This window comes from Myotis brandtii, unplaced genomic scaffold, assembly GCF_000412655.1.
Source record: "Myotis brandtii unplaced genomic scaffold, ASM41265v1 scaffold494, whole genome shotgun sequence".
Lineage (NCBI taxonomy): Eukaryota > Metazoa > Chordata > Mammalia > Chiroptera > Vespertilionidae > Myotis > Myotis brandtii.
Genome location: NW_005368860.1, coordinates 1,583,497 through 1,602,827, shown reverse-complemented (window position 1 = coordinate 1,602,827; position 19,331 = coordinate 1,583,497). Strand labels below are relative to the sequence as shown.

Here is a 19,331-nt window from a genome sequence, read left to right as displayed (position 1 = left end):
TGTTTATGGGGCAAACATCCAGCAGCACACAACGGGCCGCCCCAGGGTAGTTGAAAGGGAGAGAGGGGCAGAAATGAAACAGGGGCTTATAGGAAAAAGAGCGTCTGGACTTGGAAATGATTTCAGAGATTATCTTGTCCAATGGCCTCATCTGAGAGACTGAGGGGCAGTGACCTACCCAGGTCGCCAGGATCATATGTGAGAGATTCCAGAGGGGGAACCATCTCACATCCGGACTCCTGCTTTCCTGCTTCAGCTTTTCTGGGCCAATACAGGGCTACGGGGACCTGGGCAGGGCGGCTGGTTCTAGGTTCACTGGATGCGTCTGGATCGCCCGAGATCTTCCTGGAAGGGGCTCCTCATGGGATTCTTTGCCTGCAGTGTCCTCCCTGTGTCCAGCCCCGAAGGCATTCAATAATTTAATACATTAAATATTTCAGGCACTTCTATGCCCAGAGCTCTGCTGGGGTCTGGGGCTCCCTTGTTGAGCAAGGTAAACATGGACCCTGCCCTCAGGGGCCGCTCCGATCTCTCGATTTGGAAGAAACACTCTCATCTTGAATGCGGGCCTGTTGCCTTTACTCTGTGCACTGACTCCTCTGTGTCATAACAGGACTGTGACTCATCTCTGGAATCTAAGCTCCTTCAGGGCAGGATTAGAGCCCAGATCCGCAGTGTCTCCTCTAAAGCATGTGGCTCCGCACCTGACCCAGCTGCCTTTGGGGTCACTGTCAGATTGGGGGGTGGGAGGACTAAGGTGCCGGAGGATTAGTAGGGGATCCTCATTCCTCCAGTGGAGAGTCTCAGTTCCTCATGCCACATCACAATGGCACCTGCCGTTTACCGGATGTCCACTCCGCCCCAATATGGTGCTGTGAGCACATGTAATCCTCACACCCACCTTCTCCAGGAGGTTCTGGACGGGGAGGCAGCAGCTGAGGCATTTCAGTGCTTTGCTCTGGGCACTAGCTTGGCAGCAGCTGCAAATAAATTTAAACGCAGGTTAATTTCTGTGCCCGTGTTTCTCAAATGGAAGATTATTAGGGATGAGTAGCTACAAAATCAATTTAGCAGATTATGATTCATATTTAAAAAGGGAATAGAATAGAAGAGGAAGCATAAGTACAATGTTTGTAGTAAGACTTAAGAATTGGTTCCTAAAAATGTTTCAGATACACACACACACACACATACACATACTCAGTGTTCTGTGTAATGATGTAAAATGCATTTCTTGGCTAAAAATATTGGAAGGCCACTGCTCTAGGCTGTACTGCCCCCAACACAACAATACTAAATAGCATTTTATTGAGCACCTACTAGGTGCTGGGAATTACTCTTGAAACTGTGACTAGTTCTTTCTCCAGAGAGGAAGCCAAGCCACTTTATCAGACAAGCCCCTGCCCGGCCGGCCTGTCCTCCCCACCCCAGTGAGTTGACATTCCTGGCTGCCTGGGACCCAGCCCGTGGGGAGGGAACTGCCTCATCAGCCTCCCAGTGAGGCTGCGGCAGAAATTACTGGGCTGAGTTCAACGTGCTGACTCTCCACAATAGGTCCTGTCCAGACAGCCTTCTCTGTGCATCACAGCAGGATGATGTATGAGGGGATGCATCACAGAGCTGCCTGGGGTCTGGGCCACCATCCCCACACCTGCTGAGCTGGGAGGTTGCTTCACCCTCAAGGCCAAGGTGCCTCTCATTATTTTAGGATGCGTTTGTTCATTTATTTCCATTCTTGAAGTACAAACCAGTGACGAGTTTCTAAAATTGGATGCAGGGCAGGTGGTTGTAACAGAAGACACAAGATGGGGGTGGAGAGGAGAAGGGACAGGAAGAGAAGGGAGGGGAGGGGAGAGGAGGAGAGAAGAGGGGCGGTCAGCTCTTTCCTTGTATTTTCAAATTGTGGGTCGCAGATCATCAAGCAGGCAGAGTCTTCTGAGCTATCGCCCAATCCAGCCCCTAACTTTATAGTAAGGACCCCAAGGCCAGGGAGGGGAAGGGGTTTCCTAGACAACAAGGCATGATGATGAGCCGAGGTATTCTCCTGCAGCTGGGTTCTGTCGGCAAGTGACAGGCACACTGGCTGATGAGTTGTCAGCTAAAGGTGCCTTCACACAACGTTTTCCTCCAAGCACCAGGATCGACCCAGCCAGAATCTCTCCCCAGCCCCACACCAGCCCTGCACCCCACAAGGAGGCAAGGTTCAGGGCAGGGCAACTGAGCTGCAGCCTGGGACGCACACACGCCGCAGCCCCATGCAAGAAGGAACAATACCGGCTTTTCCAAACCAATGCAAGCTAGATGTCTGCAGCCAAAGCAAAGGGCAGAGTCACGAAAGAGCCACGCGTCTTATTCTGACTAGACACCCTTGGGCAATGCCCCTGGCTGGCACTCTCAAACAGCCCGTCCTGAGCCAGAATTTCACGGGTGAGAACAGTAGGGAGTTTTTTCCTGGGAAGCTATTGGCAAGGCACGTGGGCGAGTCACGGGCAGAACTGGCCCCCAAATAAATAAGATCACATAGACCCGGGCTTGAGCAAACCCAGGGGAAGAAGGATCCATAGAACATCTGAGTGGGGGGAGGGGAGCTTTGAGAACGGCTTCCTCTACTCCTTGGTTCCCAAAATGTGTTCCGCGGCACCTTAGGGGCTCCCATTCCCCTCGCACTGGGACAGATCAGCCGCAGGAATAGACATTGTGATTCTAGTGAGGCTTGCCGCAAACTCCACGCAGGATCTTTCCCACCTCAGAGGTGCCTCTAATACGATGGAGTCTGCAGGGCTTCAGGCTCAAGTGCTGGGGCTGTTTGTCCCCGAACCAGGACCTGCTGCCTGGGCTCCATTCAAAGCTGGCAGGCTTCTGTGTCCCCTGGGAATTGGCTTGGCGCATGATTCCCACATGTGGACCATGCTAAACTCCGAACCGGAAGAGGCTTTCCAGGTGTGAACTTTCGCCTTAGTGGGGAGAGATACAAACCTTTATCCTTCCCAGAGCCCATTGCAGCAGATGCGGCAGGAAGCTGGGTGCTCCCGGGCCCACCTCCCATCCTCTGGAGCGCTGGTGTCGGATGGAGCCCTCCACGCACCTGCCGCTTCCTGCTCATACTCACCGGTCAGCAGGGCTCATTAATGCAGTCGCCACTGTGATGCTCCGTGGGGTGTCCAGATGCTCTATTATGACAAAGAGGGGTGGGGGGGGGGGGGGGGGGGGACCGGAGATGTAATGTCCACACCCAGGAGCTGGAGCTGCTTCTGGTCCTCGGTCCTGAGAGACACGTAAAGGGGCATGTTCCGCAGCTCAGAGGCCACTCCCACCCCGGGCTGTGTCTCTGCTCCGTAGAGAAATGACGTACAGCGCGGTGGTTACAGCTAGAGCCACCACTTGGTTGTGTTGACATCATGACATCACTGTCAGCCTCTAGATCAGCGGTCGCCAACCTTTTGGACCTCACGGACCACCAGTGGTTTGGGGACCACCGGTTGGCAACTGCTGCTCTAGATCCTTCCAGATTTTTTTTTGTTTTTTTAGTGGCCAGACTGGCAAATTAAATGGAGATAGGGTGGTACTCCCATTCCTATATCCTTTAGATTTTTCAGGGTGGCAGTCATCTCTCTTGTGATGCAACATTGATTTTGATTTACTATCTCAGCTAGTGGGGGGGTGGTGGTGGAGGCAATTTTCAAAGTTTCTACTTGCCTTTCCCCACGATGACAGTTCTTGCCCCACCAGCCAAGCAAACAACATGGAAATTCTGCCAACAAAGTAGGCCCATTCTGGTTTTATATTCAGGGACTAAGGAAATGACCACTGGGTGAATCTGTGGACCTACTGTGAGCTAGGCCTAAGGCGGGCCTGCACACATCCGCATTCTAACAGGGGACAAGATGATATTTGGGGTCCCCTGTGTCAACTCAGACCCTGCATCCAACCTACAGTCCTCAACATTTCTGGGTATTTTTTCCTTCCTGAGTAAAACTCTTCAGGTCACTTAGACATGGAGGTCAGGGGCTTCCTTCCTGGGGGGCTGGTCTTATCTTCAGTCCTTGGGTTTTATGTCTGAAAAGGGGCTCAGGTCTGGAAACTTGGCGAGAGATCCTGATCCTGATTTATTCTGATCATGTAGATTGAGCAATTCCCTTGCTGGCTGCTCATCGAACTCGCCTTCAGGAATGTCACGTTCTCTCAACCATCGCCGTGGCGCTCTGTGGGTCAGACCCCTGGCCGGCTCGGTGACTTTGCTGCTCGTGACAATTTTTTTGCTCATGCAAATGGTTAAGTGCCATCTGGGATCCCATTATTCCCATTCCTATCAAGAAAGCCTGAAGACACAGTGTTTTCTGGCTGGAAGATATTATAACTTGGCCTTAGTCATGGGCCTGGCAGTCAGGCGATGAGGTAGAGGTCTACACTGAGCTTGGGGTGGGAGCACAAGTTTTCTTGCAACACAGAGAAAGGGAGATAACTTTCTCCATCATTTGAAAGCTGGCAGGAGTGCTAGGCTGGGCCACTGCTGCAGGGTCTGAGGGACCTGGAAAACGTGGGGGCCTCAAGGTCCTTGAGTGCGTCCACACGAATGGCCCATTTCCAAGACTCAGGGCCCAGTTTTCCTAATGAAAGCTCTGACCTTGCAGAACGGAATTGCCAGGGCGGAGAATTTTCTGGAGCTCTGTTGCCTTTATAATGAAGACAGGGCCTAATTCGTGGCCTCTCTATCCTCTGACTATAGGAGGTGAGAGCTCTTTAGATGCTGCCAGAGAGGCCCTCTGACTTGGACGTGGTGCTGAAATCAGCGATTTCCATTATCTTTCTCCAGCACCTGAATGGCATTCAGTGAGAACCAGTGATTTTAGTGACATGATAATTAGTACCGCATCTAAACCGCGCAAAAGCCCGAGACACTGCACCCACCGCTCTATTCCCTTCCAGTTAACCCTTTTGCCTCCAGTAAAAGCCTTTATGTTAAGCAGTGATATTCCTCCAGGGGCTACGCATACTCCACAGTGTCTCCCCCCCTACCCCCCCAAGTGCCAAAGCACTCATTGTCACCAGCCAGCAAATGGGAGATCCAGCCCCGAATCCCATTTTAATTAGCGTCCTTAGGCTACGCCTCTTCAGGTGCCAACTCTCTGGGAAAGAGATTCTGGGGCAGAAATTTGAATGCAGGGTATTTGGTGGGGAGTCCTTTGGGGAGCAACACCTGCAAGGGAAGAAAGAATAGGACTGGGCAGAGGGAGAGGCTGAACACTGATGCAGTCTCGACAGAGGCCTCGGCCAGTCCCACGGGAGCTCTGAAGCTGAGCTGGCCCCGCAGACTTGGCCCCAGTTGAGGCCTCGGGGCTTCTGCATTGACCGCAGGGGGCTGCTCACAGGAAGGGAGAAAACTCAGGGTCTGAGATCCAGCAGACCCTCCAGTCAGCTCAGGCAGCGGAAGCCTGCGCTCCCCGTTACCAGGAGGAGGAGATCTAGCAGGTCATCTAGGAAGCAAGATCCTTCTGCCCCAGGTCAGTTTCAACATACCTTCATGTGACGGTAGGAAGTGTACGTATGGAGATGTCTATTTATAAATGGTTTCCTGGATCTATTTTTAAAAATGAGTGTGTGTGTTTCTCAATGGACTGGTGTGCGGGGGCCACTGGCTCATCGGTCTCACCTGCTTGGACGCTGAGGCGTTTCCCAGAGTTACCGCAGCTTCAGGAAGCTCCTGAGTCCTGAGCAGCTCGGGCCTCTAGAAATATGGACATAAATGCCAAACGGCCCAGGGGACAGGTGTGGGCGCCGACACAGGAGGACCTGGGTTCCGAGCCTGGCCCCCAACTCCTCTGTGTGCGACCCCACGAGACCACGCTTCCTTTCTTATCTGTAGAAGAAGCGGGTGCTGTGAAGGGTTAACGGAAGTTGCACAGCAACTGATAAAAACGTGAGCTCTACTTCCACTTCCGGCGCCCGGGTCCCAGGTTCTTCTCCTCCATGGCACGGTCTTGGGCACATCCCTCCCCATCTCGAGGCTGTTCCCACATCTACAGGGTTAAGGGCATCGGCCTTGATGGATACGAGGTTCCTCGCCCTCCACTCTGAGTACCTGTGAGCAGGAGCCATGCTGGTCACCTCTGTCCCCCAGGCATTCAGGACCCACGTCCTCAGGAAGGGGGAGTCTCTGAGGTGTTTAAAATCGCCCTTCAAATCCTCCCCTGACCCCGGCCATGGCCCAGGAGGTCGGGTCTTTGTGACCTGGCGTCCTCTGCAGCCTCCGTGCTCCGTGCTCCCGGCCTGTGGGCCCGCCAGCCTGTCCCCTCACACAGCCTCTGCCCTTCCCATTCCCATTCCCGGCGCATTCCGCCCCAGCTCCTGGCGTGACTAACTCCTTCTCATCTTCTGGGCCTCAGCGCATTGTCACTTCCTCCGAGAACACCTCCCTAATCACCCGCTCCATTCGTACCCACTCCCTTGACTCAGTTACTATCGCCTCAGCCCATCTGTTTCCCTCCAAGCCTTTTCACAATCCCAGGGCTCTTGTTTTGTTTTATTACGCGCTCCCTTGCCCATTGTCTGTGCTGTTCGACGGAATGTACAGCTCTGCGAGGCTGGAACCTCTGACCTGGCCTTCCTTGTGGCAGTGTCTCCAGCGAATGACCCTAGTTAACGCTCAACAAATATTTTTGAATGGGTGAGAAAGTGGAGACGTGCTCCTGGGAACTCTCTCTCTCTCCACTGGCCCAGCCCCCTTTGGCTCTCATCACTGAGAAATGGGTTTCAACAGGCAGGCCCGTTTCCTCCCGCCACCACGTTACTACGCCTGCCCGTGGCTCGTGCCATCCAGCCTCAGGCACCAACCGACGGGGCGTGCCGCTGGGCTGGGCCTGGCTTTGCTACTGTGAATGCCCACTCTTGGCCTTGGAGGCCAGGAGGGAGCAAGAGCAAAGAGAGAAAGGGGTTGAACTTGGCTTTGCCCTCCAATAAACCAGCAGACACACACACACACACACACACACACACACACACACACACACATACCATCTGGGTTTGAATTTCACTGAGGACGTGTCAGCGGAGCCTGGGCTCCACCAGCCGGGTGGGTGGAGAGGGAGATGGAGGGGGTTACGTCACTGCTGAGGTGTGGTGGCGTAATGCAGGGTGACAGCACTGTGCAGGCCCGGATGTGGTGTCAGCAAACATGGGCATGAGCTGGGGGGTGGGGAGGTGTTGGGTGACCCCCCTCAGGGAAGGGAAGAGGGACGGTCATTTCCTGACAATGTCCACCGGGCGCCAGGTGCTTTCTCATGAGAATTCCATGAGAATTCTTTCACCCTCCAGGCAGGGCCCGTGTGGCTGATGTCACCTTTGCACGGGAGGAAATCGAGTCTAAGAGTTGAAGTAACACGCCCAAGATCGTTTGGTCCAGGTGTAGAATGGGGACGTAGAGGCAGTCCCGTCAGAACCCTACGCCCAGCTTTGTTCCCTCTTCCCAGGGACTCTGGGCGACGCTGTGACTCCCCTGCCTCCTCGAGTTGTGAGTTCCGTCGGGGCTCGCACACTCTCTCAGTTTTCTCAGTTACATGGAGGCATCCTTTCCCCACTGATGCAGTTGGGATGAGGATCAAATGAATGGAGCTTGTGAAGCCACTCTGTGCCCAGACCCATCTTCCTTTCTTGTGAGCGTGCAAGTCCCGGCGCACTGGTGGAGGGAACACCGTGAGGGAGGAGACTGGCAGGGAGGAGGAATGTAGCAGTGAGAAATGGGATGTCCTCTGATTGGCTCCAAGGGAGTGGCAGCTGCCTCTGGATCCCCAGCTGGGGGCCTGCCAGATGTGGGATTCTTTCTTCTGAGTAGGCGGCTCTTTCCCACCAAGTGCTAATGCCCAGGGTCAGTCTGCCTCCTCCCGCTCACTCTGTTGGCAATGAGAGCTGGGTAGGGCTGCAGGGGGAGCACTTGAAATCCTGTCTTGTTGGCCCCTCCATGCTGATGATCGGAGAAGTGAGGCCAGTTCAGTAGTCACACAACACGGCAGTGATAGATCTGGATTTGAACTTGTGCCCATTCAGCAGAAACTTGCATGGCTTCTGCTCTGCTGTGACTGACAAGTTGATGCTTCTCCTCTTTGGGACTCAATTCCTCCATCTGTAAAATGAGGGAGCTGGATCAGATGACCTTGAAGAGCCCTCCCAGCTCTGACATTTCCTGGGTCTCCCTTAAGACAAATCTTTTGCTCCTGTCTTCGACATAGTTCCAGCTACTATAGTTGAAACATGTGAAGTTGTTGGCTTTTTAGGTCATAAATAGCTGAATTGTTGCAATTTCATATAGTTTTGCCTACCACTTTGATCATTCCACTTCCTAGCAGAGTCCCAGCCACGGTATCTCTCTCCTAAAAGACTGTGATCTCACACAGGGCAGGGCCTCACAGGGCACTGGAGTTGGGCTTTGGATGGATTGAGGGAAGAAGATGCGTTTTGGAGAGAAAGAAAAGAGATTTTTATTCCAAGTGTCTTCTATGTGGTAGATGCAATCATGGGTGCTTCTACATATATTCTTCTAATCTCTACTACAGCCCCATCGAGTAGGTATGACTGTCTCCGCTTTATAGAAGAGGAAACTGAAGTTCCGAGAGTTTCATGCCTTTTGATGGGCCACACAACTTAGGAAATGGCAGAGTTGGGGTATAAGACCAGGCCCACCTAGCTGAAGAGTCCAAGTTCTTTTCATATGAAGAAACTTGATATTTGAAGATCTCCATCATGTGCAGATTTTAGTACCATGTATTGCAGGCTTCATTCAATAAATACTTATTATAATTCTTACTATTAGGACACTGTAAGGGGTTGGGAATATGCAAGGACTAAAATAGACCTGGTTATTGGCCTCATGGACTTCATAATTTAGCTTTCTATTCTTCCTCTAAGAAGTTGTAAATTTATCTACTCACTGATTTATCAATACACTCATCCACCATCCATCCATCCATCCATCCATCCATCCATCATCCATATATTCATTTAATTGACTCACACATTAACTTTTTCACATGCTCAATCATGTACTCATTTAATTATTTTGTTACTCTTTCCTCTCATTCAATCACTTACTTTATTCATTCTGGTTCATTCTTCTATTCCCTTACTCCCTTCACTGATTCATTTGATGATATGCTAATTTATGTACTCACTCACTCTCACATTCATTCATTTTTTTCAATCCTGTAATCATCAAACACTTGCTAGGTCTGTCCTGTGTCCCAGGGGACCCAGATACAGTTATCTACAAGCTCCAAGGAAGGCTGTTGCTGTCCTGTCTTCTTCGGGAAGCCGGTGAAGAAGAACCTCTGCGGTATTTATCTAGTGGGAGCCCCGCGGAGCCGTGGAGGCCAGAGCAGGCGCCCAGCCTGCCAGCATTGTTTCCTAACCTGGGGAGCCTCTCAGGTGAGGCAACCACCTGCCCACAAGTGTCACCTGTTGCCACCTCCTAAGAAGTGATCAGCTGGGAGAAGCTGCCAGCTTTCAGCTTTCTGTCTGTCCTCCCTTCTCCTCCGAGAAGACTCCCCTGAAGCTATTGGTCTTCCCTGACTCTGGGCCGGGGCCGGGGAGTGCCTAGCAGGGCGGAGGCAACGCCTGGTGAGATAGGAAGCCTGTTCTGTGAGGCTTCTCTCAGGCCTGTGTGGCAACTGGAGACAGAAGCTAGGCGAGGAGGAGAAGCTGGGAGATCGCATCAGCAGCTGTTGTGTTTGTATTTACAGAGGATGGGGGTGAGGTGGGAGTGGGAATGGGATTGAGTTGCAGCAAACGGAATTTAGACTAGACACCTGGAAGAGCTTCCCAGCATCTATACCATAGGCCGAAGGGATAGTGCAGCTGCCTTTTATCCGGAATCCATGGTACTCTATCATTACGTACAGGTCTTCAATGGATGCTTACTGAACACATAGGACCAGGGGTCTGGACATTTGGGTCTAAAGCCCTCTCTGTCATTCATTCCCACTGGGGCCATTTCTCTCTCTATTTGACTCCTTTTGGCCTCGGTGTTGTTATCAGCCTGTAGGGCTGTGGTGAGGATTAAAGGCCACAGTATATGGAAGTGACTAGTCCAGCCAATGCCTGGCACATAGTATGTGCTCGAGAAATATCTGTGGCATCTGAATTCTGGAACTCCAGTGCCCCATGGTAGTCCAATCACAATAGGTCCAGTAAGTCACTACCATGATTTCACTTATGGGGCCATAAAATATTTATTCATGTTGGTGAACAGCCAGCAGGTTTTGGAGTGGGACAGACCTGGCAATATTTAGGGCGAGATGTGTGGTGGCGGGTCGACTGAGGAGGACAGAGGGAGAATGAAGGGGAAGAGTCAATGAATGAATCAGAAGGACACTTACCCCACCTCCTAGCCCAGAGATAGGAGAGGTTTGGGAGGGGGAAAAATAGCCACTGAAAGATTTTATTATTTTTATTTTTATTTTTTTAAATATATTTTATTGATTTTTTACAGAGAGGAAGGGAGAGGGTAGAGAGTTAGAAACATCAATGAGTGAGAAACATCAATCAGCTGCCTCCTGCACACCCCCTACTGAGGATGTGCCCGCAACCAAGGTACATGCCCTTGACCAGAATCGAACCTGGGACCCTTCAGTCCGCAGGCTGACGCTCTATCCGCTGAGCCAAACCAGTTAGGGCACCACTGAAAGATTTTAAACAGGAGAAGCTATGTTCAGATTTTGCTCTTTGCAGAGAGCATTCTGGCTGCTAAGAGAGGATGCATTCGAGGGGCTCAGAAGTGGATGCAGGCAGGTCAGCCTGGAGGCTCTCGCAGAGGTCTAGGTGAGATGGCTAAAGCAGGGTGCTGTGATCATCGGTGAGCTCCAGGGAAGCTGGGTCTTAGCTGCCTGACCTCTTTGTGAAGGGCGAGTACTGGAGGAGGTACTGGCAAAAGAGCTAGAAACTGTTCCGGGCAGTGCCTACAAGCCTCTGCCCAGAATGAACCCCGCACTTCTTTTGTAGAGGAATTTGGTCCTGTGCACCCAAGGCCTCTCCCATTTCCATTCTCTCGGATCCAGTAATGTCGCTGGAAGGCAGTGCAAGCAGATCACCCAAGCTATGGAGGAAGGTGTGTGTCAGCCAGGCATTCTTTATTGACCCTGACTGTGCTGGACCCCAAGGGTGCATCAGGGAATGTAAAGGGGGAAACACACCTGGGAGAGATTCTGAAGGGCAGCTGAGGTCTTTTGACTTATCATTTAATCAACAAATATTTACTGAACAGCTATTAAGTGCTTTTCAAGGCTCTGGGTTTACAACCAGACAGACAAGGTGTCTGCATTCTTGGAGTTCAGATCTGTGCCAAGCAGGGGTGAGCAGGACGGCAAAGTTGGAATGTTTGTGCTAATGTAGCAGGTTCCCTGCCTCCACCCACAATTAAGTTTGGTTCTTCTCTCCCCCTCTCCCTCTTTTTAAAAATATGTTTTTATTGATTTCCAAGAGAGGAAGGGAGGGTTTGGTTCTTCTCTTCTATGGTCTTCCCATCCCCCACATTCACACAGATGGGGCACTCGGCTTCCTTTCTCAAGTCCCACTGAAACTCATCCCCCAAGGCCTTTGTAGGAAACTTTACTGAAGATTTAGGGAGATGGAGGGAGTGACTCCATGAGGAGGCAAATATATTAATTTTCATTAATTAGCCATCACTGTTCTTTCAGCTTCTTAGCCCAGCAAGAGGTTTGACTGCCCTCTCTCCCCCACTCTCTGCTTCCTCAGGGGCAGACGAGGCTCCACCCGGTTCCAGTTGTCACTAGTTTGGCCCCACGTGTACAAAGTCCGTTATGCATGCCACACTGTGAGCTTTCTGGAGCACCTGCTCAGTGCCTTGCCCATAAGGGACAGTTTGAAAACAGTTATTTAGTGAACAAACAATGGATGAGTGAAACCCCCTTCAGATCATTGCGAATAAATGGTTTTACCCACATTTAAAATATATATATATTTTGATTTTTTTGGGGCAGACGAGGCTCCACCCGGTTCCAGTTGTCACTAGTTTGGCCCCACGTGTACAAAGTCCGTTATGCATGCCACACTGTGAGCTTTCTGGAGCACCTGCTCAGTGCCTTGCCCATAAGGGACAGTTTGAAAACAGTTATTTAGTGAACAAACAATGGATGAGTGAAACCCCCTTCAGATCATTGCGAATAAATGGTTTTACCCACATTTAAAATATATATATATTTTATTGATTTTTTTTACAGAGAGGAAGGGAGAGGGATAGAGAGTTAGAAACATCGATGAGAGAGAAACATCGATCAGCTGCCTCCTGCACGCCCCCCACTGGGGATGTGCCCGCAAGCAAGGTACATGCCCCTGACCGGAATTGAACCTGGGATCCTTCAGTCCGCAGGCCGAGGCTCTATCCACTGAGCCAAACCGGTTAGGGCACTTACCCACATTTTTGAGAGAAAAGAAAGCAAGTGAGATTTTTCTCAAAGCGATACAGGCGGAATTCTGAATTACGAGGTGCAATCTAAATGGTGGGTTTGCCCTTGATCCTTTTGTCTTCCCTGCAAACTGATGATCAGCATGAGCTTTAGAGTTGGATGATGTGGATTTGTTCTTTTTTATATTTTTATTTTTTGGATGTTGTGGATGTGAATCTTGGCCCTTGCACTGTGTATCCTTGGGGGAGGTGTCCTCGAAGCCTCAGTTTTCTTATCTGCACAATGGGCACATTAGCAGACATTTGGGGAGTGGTTAAGTGCAGACTCTAGAACTGAACTTTTGAATGCACATCCTGGTTTGACCACTTATAAGCAGTGTAATCTTATGCAAGTAACTTGTTCTCATCATCCTCATCTTCCAAGCAGAGATGATAACATTTACCTCGTGGGCTGCTGGGAGGATTAAGCGAGTGAATATACCTAAGGCACTTGCTACAGCACACAGTCAGCTCTATGGAAGGTTAGCTCACATTATCACCTTCCTTGGGGAGAAGGTGGAATAAGATAACACAGGTAAAGTGCTCGCTTAGCACAGTTCCTGGGACGTTCTGCTGTTATACCTGCTGGCTGTCATTATTATTGCATATTTTATCAACTGAAATGCACGCTCTTTTTCTTCCTATCATCTCTGCAATGGAGATGATGCCTCTGTCAGTCACTTTTGGGATGGAGGCATTCATGGTGTAGTGTTTATGGCCTGAACTTTACGTTTTGCAGAATGATGTCAGCAGCTTGGAATTGTCCCCAGGAGACAATAGCGGGGCACTCCCTGTTCCCTCTGCTCCAGGTGACACAGAGGGTGACACTGGAGACAACCACGGCTGGACACAACTCTGTGTTAATGAGGGATTCAGAGGACATGGATTCTGGACGTGTCCAAGTTGTGGGATTACCCTAATTAATTTGCTTTGCTGACTTCCCTTTTCCTGCCTGCATGAGAGTGCTACTTAATAAAAGCTCATCTAAATCCATCAGAAAAGCTTTCAGTAAGTATAAGACACACATTTAAATAGTAATGATCCATTGTGTCCTAATTAGTAGGCAGCACGTTACAACCACTGGCATCTGAGATGGACGCATGATGGCACCTGCCAATCGCTGTGGCTGAGCAGCCCCCTGTACCAAGTGCTCCAGGTGACACAGAGGGATGCGAGCCTGAGGCGGAGAATGAGGCACAGACGCTGAGGTCCCTGCCTGGGGCTGGCCGCAGGTTCTTCCTGTGGACGGGGCATTGCCGGGCCTCCCACACTCTCCCCTTAACATCCTGCTGCCACGCGGGCCTGCTCTGGGTTTCCTCGGGTCGCCCGGTCTTGGCTCTCGGTCAGCTTTCAGGCAAGTCAGTTCGCTTCATCTGGGCAAGTTGCGACTGCCAGGCCCAGCCTGTCCTGTGAGTGTACAAGGGACAGGTCTGGGTCGGGCAGGCAAGTAGGTCTGATAAGGAGATGGGGCAATTTCTGGCCTGCACTGCCTTACAGGGAATCTGGGCTTTCCCTCCAGGGCTCGGGGCAGGGACAAGGGAAGGAGGGGTGGGGACTCGTATCCAGTGAAAGTGACAGGCCTCTCTGAGTATCAGAGAGAGAGAGAGAGAGAGAGAGAGAGAGAGAGAGAGAGAGAGAGTCTCAGAAGTAGGCATGTCTGCTTGTTCCTTTGTGCCCAGGGCTAACAAGAAATCAGTCAGTGACCCCTGGTTTCCCCTCATCCCCACCCCACCCCCACCCCCAACATGAAATTCTCTAGGCTTTCCTGTTTGGTTCCTAGGGGTTTCTGTGGGGAGAAGAAATGTTATTTGTTAAGAAGAGTAGGCGACAACCATGGAGTTTGGTGATGTTGGGTACAGGTGGTGACATGTGGTGTCAGGGAGGGGAGGGCCCAGGATGGGGCAAGAGGATGAGTGAGGTGGCTGATTGTAGCCAATGCCCACAGTGCATGTGGGGGAGGATCTCGAGCACCCACTCCTTTCTGAAAATCATTCCCAGGGTGTGAGTACATATGTTTGTGTTTTTACTCCCAAGTCCAAGTTCTCTTGCTAATTAATGGCATTTTGAATACACCATGCACCATGAATGCACCTCCCAGGAAAGGAATAGTTGATTTGGTTTGGCCATTCCTAACTTGAAAACAATAAAAGAGAAAAGAAAAGTAAGAAAAAAAGAGAAAGAAAAAAGAAAGGAAATCCCACAGAGAACATTCCTTTCTGTGTTACAACTGTAGGGTGTTGCTCCGTTGCTATGAGTTAAGTGTTTCTTGATTGGTTTTTGGGTTGATTGATCCATTGAGCAAACGCTCATTGCCTAAGATGGGTCAGGTGCTGTGCTATGAATAAGGGGCACGTGGTAATACAACAGAGGGTCCCTGCCTTAAGAAACGGCCAAGGTAGTAAATAAGCAAATTCTTATAAAATGAAACACTTGCCTGAGTCACTTGATTTTGCAGCCTCCCTTTGAAGCAGGTTATCTATTTTACAGATAAGGAAACCGAGACTCCAAGAGTGGAAGAAACATGTGTAGATAGAGGTCTAGGGGAGTTAAAGGGGTAAGAAATGGTTTCCATTTGGGAGTGGTCTGCAAAAGCTCTGAGGTGGAGGCAGAGCTGGCCCATGGCAAGTGGGGAGCAGGAGCAGCCGGCTCCAGGCCTTGGGGCGCAGCCAGGGCAATAGTGAGGGGGGGTTGAGCTGCTCAGAGAGCAGCCAGTGAGGCTGTTGGCTAAGACTGAACCCCTGGGACCTTCCAACGGGGGAAGTGCAATTCCATGAAAACAGGTCAACATCCCAGGCAGATAAGCAGCAGTCATTGCAAAGCTGCCTCGCAGGGAGTTGCTCAACTCCGATGGGAGAAGCAGCTGCATTTGGAGGGGTAGCTCTGCGCCGGCCACATCTCCTCTGCCTCCCCACCATCTCCTCTGAGCAAAGCAGCTCAGCCACAGGGCCCCAGCCTGTGGACACCAAGGCGGACCCTAGAGAAAGCCAACTGTAGGCAGAGCTTTAGCAGAGGCTGTGGCCTCTATTCATTTATTCCATCCACAAATACTTACTAAGTACCTACTGTGGACCTACTATGTCCTACTATGTCCCTGAGGCTCTGCTAAGAGATAATTAAGACGCCATCTCTACAATCAAAAACCCCGTCTAGTGAAGGGATGGACCAGAAAACAGTGGATCACCGTAATAATAACTAATGAAACTTGTCATGTGCCAGGCACTATTTAAATGCCTTGAATGATTAAGTCTTAGAATCTTCACAAAAAGCTGGTGATATTATTGCTCTTATGTTATAGAGGGAGAGACAGGGGCAAAGCGAGATTAAGGGACCTGCTCAAGGCCACAGAGCTAGTGAGAGGCAGAGCCAAAATTTAAACCCGGGTGGATCCAGGCCCCAGAGCCCAGGCCTCTAACCACTTTGCCATACCACCTCTTGTGCATACAACCAAGTCACTTGTTTATTCAGTGCAGGATGCTTCAAGAGCACAAAAAGCTCCCCAGTCCAGCTGGTGGGAGAAGGCAGGAGGACTTCCTGGAAGAAATGGATGTGGCGGTCTGAAGGATGAGTGGTGGTGAGCCAGGTGGAGGAGAGGTTGGGGAAGAGAAAATTCCAGGCAATGGAACAGAACCAGACAGAGATGCTGGTACTACGAAGCACAGACTGTTGAAAGGACTCTGAGGAGCCATTATGGCTGGGAGGGAGTGGGGAGGACTCCGGGGGAAGGGGGGGGGGTTAGGAGATAGGCAGGGTCCTGGTTTGAGAGGAGCTGGAAGTATCTCCCTCTGGCTGCTGTTACCCCGAGTTCCCAAGACTCCAGCGCCTGCAAACATGCCAGTCATGCATGGGCCCGCTCAGAGGGGCAATCGCTTTGTGTAAATAAACACATTCTTGCATAAATCCTGCACATCCAGTGACAGAGGTGCCTACTGAGGCCATTCCCTAGGGTGGCTTGGGAAACCAGGGATGCAGGGACTTCACCTTTGCAAACCTGCGTTTCATCATCTCTAAAATGGGGTTTGGTAATTATACCAGCTAAGGTGGAGCCTCATAGGCTGTCTGCGGGGGTGCCCAGACTCCTTATTTTCAACAGTTTTCCAGACGAGGGACCTTCACTAAACAAGTGTCAGACTTTACAGCAACATCTTTCAAATGGGGCTTTCAAAGATCTTTGCATATGCTAATAAAAACAACCTCGGTATTTCTATTATGTCATCATCTTCTCCCAGGAACAGTGTCCAATTGTTACCAGGGGAGCATGCCTTAAAACTTAGAGTTCAGGCTGGCTGGTGTGGCTCAGTGGTTGAGTGCTGACCTATGAACCAGGAGGTCAGGATTCCATTCCCGGTCAGGACACATGCCCGGGTTGTGGGCTTGATTCCCAGAGCGGGGTGTGTGGCAGGCAGCCGATTGATAATTCTCTCTCATCATTGATGTTTCTATCTCTCTCCCTCTCTGAAATCAATAACAATACATTAAAATACAAACAAACAAACAAAACAAAACAAAACAAAAAACACGTAGAGTTCAAAATTGGATGTCAACCATGACAATTGACCAACTGGAGTGGATAATGCTGATGGGTGAGGTTGAAGTAACAGAACACCATGTGCCTCTCATCTGGCATGGCCAGCTTCTCCACACACCACTGGTTTCTTCCTTTGAGGCCCACCAGTTGGGCTACCAAGTCATTCTTAATAACCATCAAGGGCTAGTGCATGTCACAGTGTGTCCTAAGACACAGTGATAAGAATAAGCATTCTTGTTTGCTTGAGCAATTGGAGGAATTGAAGCAAAAAGCAATGGCTCGAGGCGTCAGAGGCCTTTCTGGGAAGACCATGTGGAATGACCTGTATGGGAGCAGTTGTGAGGGCGATTAAACTTTGGGTCATGCTCAGGAAAATGAAGTTATGAAACCATATGGACGTCATATGGACATCAATATCCTGGAAAAATTTTGCCTCTTTTTTCCACATATATACATATCCATGTAGATACCTATACAAAATCTCAAAAATATTGTGTTTTCATGTTCTCCTAATGTAAATTAAAATTAACAACTAAGAAGCCAATCCTTAGTAATAAACATCACAAAACAATATATTTCTTTCTGAAATAAATAGAAAAGGCCTATCTAAATTCTCCAAAAACGATTTTCTTTCAGGATTTTTGTGTGTGAAAGGATGATTTATGAACTCTGATTATTTCTTGGCAGGATTCCTCTACTCCATCCTAAATAGTTTTGAAATGTTTATTGCTTGACTCAGATGATAAATAATGAAGAAAGAAAAAAAAAGAGGTGATCATAGATAATTGTATTTTGCAACCCTTTGAAAGAATTCCTGAAACCCTTAATAAGTGATCCATTTCAGACCAAGGATATGTTCAAAGTTGGAAATTAATCTCAGCATCCTGCTCAATTTATCAGACACTTGATCTTTGAAAAGTCATTTTAGACATTTTCCTAAATTTCGTAATCTCTTAAAGGATGTTAAGCCCAAATGAACACAACATGCCATAATGAATAGCTCAGAGTCATTTTACAGGAATAACACGGCTTCCTGCGAGTTGCCCCTTCACTCCACAGGGCAATGCTGGGAAAGATCATCAGCCTTCTCTCAGACGCCTTCATTCATAGTATTGGGAGCTTTGGGGAGTTCCTTTATTTCCTCGCTCACAAATCAAAGCTTATTACTGCTGCATCTCAAACCTCCGGGTAATCATGTGTGGTTGAAATGCTTAGCTGTCTTTTCATCAGCATTGCTGCAAAGCCACTCAATTTTCTGCTCCTGTTAGCAACGCAATGATAGGCGTGGCCAAGAATTTTATTCAGATCGACTCCAGCCTGCACACCGTGGTGTTTGCAGCCACGTGCAAATCGGTTCCAGTGTTCCCTTCCTTCAAACTGGATGAGCCCTCACAGCCTTTCTTTGTTCATGTTGGTCCTCGAGGTGTTCTTGGATCTCTTTTGCACACTTGACAAGTGTTCCTTCATTGAGCTGTGAGTTGGTTCGTTACATATTATTGATTAAGCTGAGGAAACATTGATCTCATTCTTTTTTTGGTTAATCCTCACCTGAGGATATTTCCACATTGATTTTTAGAGATAGAGGAAGGGAGAGAGAGACAGAGAGAAAGCAACACCAATGTGAGATTGGTTGCCTTCTACATGTGCCCGACTGGGGCCAGGGGTGCAGCCTGCAATTGAGGTACATGCCCTTGACTTGAATCAAACCCATGACCCTTCAGTCCCCGCGCTGAGCCTCTATCCACTGAGCCAAACCAGCTAGGACTGATCTCATTCTTAATGCCTGAAAACATTTCTCCTTCATTGTTCTTTTAAAGAGTTCATCTTAAAAAAATATATGTGTATTTTTATAGAGATCAGCTTTTATAGAGATGTACTTTTATAGTAACTCCTCAGTTCAGGTAAGTCCCAGGAGGGCAAGGTCGTTTGTTTATTTTTTCATGGCTAGGCAGTGTCTGGTACACAGTAGGGACTTAAATATCTGGGGGAATGATCAAGTGAAGTTTTTCTTTTCTTTCATGGTTCACTCTGATTTCAAACATAATCCTAAATATTGTTTTTCTTTCCAGCTACATTTTTGGCAACATTTTTCTATGAAGTGCCAGCAAGTCAATATTTTAGGCTTTGTGGGACACAAAGGCCCTGTCACAAGTACTCACCTCTGTCATTATAGCATGAAGGCAGCCAGAAACAAAATATGAATGAAAGAGCGTGGTTGTGTGACAATAAAACTTTATTTACAAAAACAGGTGGAGGGCCAGATTTGACCTATGGGTCATGATTTGTTTGCAACCGTTTTAAACTACTAATTTTTTAAAAAACCTGTTCACTTCAGTTCAACTTATTTTGGTTGAACAA

The 19,331-nt window shown here is 49.4% G+C and overlaps 1 pseudogene; it reads left to right on the top strand.

Moving 5' to 3' along the window:
- LOC102245949 overlaps positions 1 to 19,331 on the top strand; it is a 45,639-nt pseudogene that overhangs the window by 8,243 nt on the left and 18,065 nt on the right.